Consider the following 5038-nt stretch of genomic DNA (forward strand, 5'->3'; position numbering starts at 1 on the left):
TGTCTTTGTGAGTTGATGTCTGCGACCATACTGCAGTACAGGTTCACATCACAGTCTAAAAAAAATACCACCCAGATGAAAAATGTGATACCTGTTTCTGTAATTATAAACATGTTTACTCTCCTCAGATATGTAACTGAGAAACAATTTAGTTGCAGCTGACACCATTAATATTAGCAAATCAATCAGCTAGATGGATTTCCATTTGGTAGGGATGAAACATTATTAAATTGTGTATAGACACATTGCAGATTGTAATAACTTTCTTTCTTTCTTTATTTGGTGTTTAACGTCGTTTTCAACCACGAAGGTTATATCGCGACGGGGAAAGGGGGGGAGATGGGATAGAGCCACTTGTTAATTGTTTCTTGTTCACAAAAGCACTAATCAAAAAATTGCTCCAGGGGCTTGCAACGTAGTACAATATATGACCTTACTGGGAGAATGCAAGTGTCCAGTACAAAGGACTTAACATTTCTTACATACTGCTTGACTAAAATCTTTACAAACATTGACTATATTCTATACAAGAAACACTTAACAAGGGTAAAAGGAGAAACAGAATCCGTTAGTCGCCTCTTACGACATGCTGGGGAGCATCGGGTAAATTCTTCCCCCTAACAGACTAGCGGTTTTGTCCATTGATGAATGTTAGCAAAAACAGCACTTATAAACTGAGCACACACACAATATTGCGACAACTTTCATATCCCGACTAAAGCATTCATTCCCATGTCATTTCATTTAATCTTTATGTGCCGTTTTAAGGCATCCCCCGGACACACTTTTAGGATCAAAGATTTTTTTTACAATGGTTATGTGACGCCACTCAAATAAAGATACCCTCAAACTCAATCTCACAAAAACGTATATTACCAATTAAAAATCGACCATAATTCACAATAGGCACAATTTCGCATTTTAACACACGAGGAGAAATTCAAATCTATATATATTATCGACCAAGAACATGGTTATTTTGTTCAGTTGGATTGCGTATTTCCTGTGTTATGTAGAGGTCGATCGAATGAGCAGTCAAAATCGACAGGTTCTGCGTCAATTTTGATAGGTACCATGCCAAAAAGCGCTGTATTTCAGGAATGACATTAGCGAATTGCTTTGAAGCTTTAAGTATAATATGCATAAATACAAGACGAACTTCGTTTGGTACTCTTAATGCAATATATTTCAATGATCAGCAGTTGTGGAGGAAAAATCATTGTCTTTATAATTATGTCTCTGGTACAATTACTATCAGATGCAAGCTTCTTCTTCTTCTGTGTTCGACAGACTGCACGATTTAGAGTCTCTCTCCGAGGGATGCCGCAAAGCTGGCCGTGCGGCGGAAAATTCATATGCCGTTCCCCAGAGTTTGGTCCGAAGGTCCGTTCCTTGCAACGTGTCATTCAGGCTTTGTAGTGCTAGTGGAAGCTAGGTTTATAATCACCCCAGCAGTACGTCCAGTTGTAAGCGCATCATCAGCAGCAGTGGTTGATGCAAGGGTAGTCGCTGTATTAGCAGTACTTCCAGAAGTCTCACCAGCACCACCCTTTGCAGAAAGAACCTTCGCTAAAGACGCACTACCAGCATGTAACTGGGTAGCAGCATATGAACTCAAAGCAGCAGCAGCAGCAGCAGAAGCAGTAGAAGCAGCAGCAGCAGTAGGATTTGAAGCAGCAGAAGAAGCAGCAACACTAGGAGAAGTGAAGGGGTTCACTATAGGGGTAAAAGTCATATAGGTTGAAGATGAGGAGGCGAAGGTTGAAGTGGTTGTTGTTGGTTGTAGCGGTGGTGACGGTGATGATGGTGGTGGCTGTGTTGGTGGCGATGATGGCGATGGTGGCATTGGTGTTGACGATGTTGCTGGCCTTTGTGTAGCTGGTGACGATGTTGTTGCTGATGGTATCGATGATGTTGACGATGTCGATGATGTCGATGATGTTGACGATGACGATGTCGATGATGTTGACGATGTCGATGATGTTGACGATGTCGATGATGTTGACGATGTTGCTTGCGTTTGCGGATGTGGAAACGATGTTGTTGTTGACGGTGTCGATGGCGTAGGTGTTGGTGCTGACGTTGACGTTGTTTGTGATTCTAGTGGGGGTGGTGGTGGTGTAGGGGGAGGGGGAGGGGGAGGGGTGAGAGGCCTGACGAGGTACCAGGTGTAGAGCGCCTGGGGTAGAACAGCGTGTATGTAGTAATTGACGGTGTTGGTCCCGTCTCGCCACATCCGTCTGGTCGAGTTGGCCAGCAGCTGCTTGCGGCGACTGAAACAGGTCAGAGATTCGGTATACGGTGGAACCCCCCCCCCCCCCCCCCCCCTTCAAGACCTCCAAAAATCTGAACAGCATATTTAGAACAGCACATATTTTCTTGTTGATTTTTTTTACTGTGAAACACCCCCCTTTTTAAGCGGTGTCACTAAAACGCGAAAAGACGCGAAAAGACGCGAAAAGACACGAAAAGACGCGAAAAGACGCGAAAAGACGCGAAAAGTCCTGGTACATGTAACTGTTTTTAGTCGAGATTGGTGATTTAATATAAACAATCATCAAAACATGCTCACACTCTCTCTCTCTCTCTCTCTCTCTCTCTCTCTCTCTCTCTCTCTCTCTCTCTCTCTCTCTCTCTCTCTCTCTCTCTCTCTCTCTCTCTCTCTCTCTCTTCCTCTCTCTCTCTCTTCCTCTTTCTCTCTCTCTCTCTCGCATGTGTGTGTGTGTGTGTGTTGTGTGTGTGTGTGTGTGTGTGTGTAAGTGTGTATGAGCTTGTGTGTGCGTGTGTGTGCATACGAGGGTGTGTGTGTGGATGTGTGTTGGTATTCGCTAGCCGTGTCCAGCCAGCTGCACACAATTAACAGTCTCCTTTGGGTGAAGGAAGTTTTTATCTGTTTGAAGTGGGCGGTCATTTGTGAAAAGCTCGCCATAAACGGATCGCTTGGGCCCCAGGTGGTCGTAATGTAATGTGCCGCCAGCTTGACTGGGTATGTTGGGGGAATCGGCGTTTTGTCAAGTAGATGTTAATTCCTTTGTCGGATCGGATGGATAGAATACCAGCTCAGCTGGCGTGTGGTCAGTTGCGTAACTTTTATGAGTTACCCGGGGTAGCCGCTGATAACACGTTCGTGTGGGAATGTTTGATGCGCTCAGATCAAAGCCTCATTTAAGAGATAGCGAATTCCGTTGCAAGCCCCTGGAGCAAATTTTTGATTGGTGCTTTTGTGAACAAGAAACAATTGACAAGTGGCTCTATCCCATCTCCCCCCTTTCCCCGTCGCGATATATAACCTTGAATGGTTGAAAACGACGTTAAACACCAAATAAAGAAAAGAAAAGTAAGGAGGTGATTGTTACAAGAAGGTGTCTTTTCGCGTCTTTTCGCGTCTTTTCGCGTCTTTTCGTGTCTTTTCGCGTCTTTTCGTGTCTTTTCGCGTCTTTTCGAGTTTTAGTGACACCCCTTTTTAAGACCCAAAAAAAATCTGAACAACGTATCCATGACAGCAACTATTTTCTTTTTGATTCATATTCAATATTGCCCCCCCTCCCCTTTGAGACCTCCACTATACACTGGTCGGTGTAACACGAGAAAATTACTCCCACGAGATTTTTACTCCGGAGCAAAAATTTCGTACGAAAATGTTACTCCCTTTACGAAAAAAGTACTCCCCCATTACACGAGAAAATTACTCCCCACGACAGGTGGGTTCCAAGTATACATTTCGTACAAAAATGTTACTCCCCTGACGAATAAATAACGAATAAATTACTTCACGCTAACACGAGCAATTTAACCTCTCATGCCAGGTGCACGAAATGTTTACTCCCTTGTCCCCTGTTAGTTTTGGTGGTGGAAGGGGTGGAGGGAGGGTAGCGCGACTTTCGTTTGCGCGAGATCACATATTGGCATTATCCCTTCGCCCGCATCCAATTTTCGCGTACGAGATTTTTACTGGAAGTAAAAAAAATGGGTTGTAAACATATCGTGGAGGGAGTCATTTTGTCGTGCCTTGGGGAGTTCTTTTCTCGTACGAAAGGTGTACTCGGAGTAAGAATTTCGTACGAAATTTTTACTCCGGAGTAAATGTTTCGTGGAGTAAAAATTTCGTGTTACACAGGCACTGACCCGAGTTCGCTGCGTTGTTGTTTGTCGTGGCCAAGCGACAGGTAAGCTCCAACCGTGAAGGGGTATCTCTCCACCACGTAACCTTCAGCCAGAAATCTGAAATGTCCAAAGAATTTTGGAGGAAATAGTAAAACGCCGAAAGGTGGCCACGTGGAGGTTGGTATGCCTGTCTGTCTGTCTGTCTGTCTGTCTGTCTGTCTGTCTCTCTCTCTCTCTCTCTTTCTCTCTCTCTCTCTCTCTCTCTCTCTCTCTCTCTCTCTCTCTCTCTCTCTCTCTCTCTCTCTCTCTCTACCCCTCTCGTTTTGTCTGTCTGTCTCTCTATCTTTATCTCCCCTTCTCTGTCTGTCTGTCCAAAAGTTGGAAGCCTGTCTGTCTGTTTGTCTGTTATGTCTGTCTTTCTGTTTGTCTTTCTGTCTGTCTGTCTGTCTGTCTGTCTGTCTGTCTGTCTGTCTGTCTCTTTCTCTCTCTCTCTCTCTCTCTCTCTCTCTCTCTCTCTCTCTCTCTCTCTCTCTCTCTCTCTCTCTCGGTGGCACTTTTTAAATTTTGATTTGAAAACATGTTCACCTTATTCCGTGTGGTTCCTGATTAAAAAAACAAGTCGCGTAAGGCGAAAATACAACATTTAGTCAAGTAGCTGTCGAACTCACAGAATGAAACTGAACGCAATGCAACGCAGCAAAACCGTATACTCGTAGTCCACCGCTCACGGTATAGGCAGTGAAATTGACAAGAAGAGCGGGGTAGTAGTTGCGCTAAGAAGGATAGCACGCTTTTCTGTACCTCTCTTTGTTTTAACTTTCTGAGCGTGTTTTTAATCCAAACATATCATATCTATATGTTTTTGGAATCAGGAACCGACAAGGAATAAGATGAAAGTGTTTTTAAATTGATTTGGACAATTTAATTTTGATAA

At 43.9% G+C, this 5038-nt stretch overlaps 1 long non-coding RNA gene across 1 annotated transcript; it reads right to left on the reverse strand.

Annotated features, from left to right (window-relative positions):
• Window positions 1–735: 735 nt before the first annotated feature.
• Window positions 736–4372, reverse strand: LOC138976370 (uncharacterized). The gene is made up of 2 exons (XR_011458964.1): window positions 4126–4372; window positions 736–2273 (listed from the first exon to the last, which is right to left on the reverse strand). It is a non-coding gene; the product is annotated as an uncharacterized lncRNA (long non-coding RNA).
• Window positions 4373–5038: the final 666 nt, after the last annotated feature.

Source organism: Littorina saxatilis, linkage group LG9 (genome assembly GCF_037325665.1).
Source record: "Littorina saxatilis isolate snail1 linkage group LG9, US_GU_Lsax_2.0, whole genome shotgun sequence".
In the NCBI taxonomy this organism is placed as follows: domain Eukaryota; kingdom Metazoa; phylum Mollusca; class Gastropoda; order Littorinimorpha; family Littorinidae; genus Littorina; species Littorina saxatilis.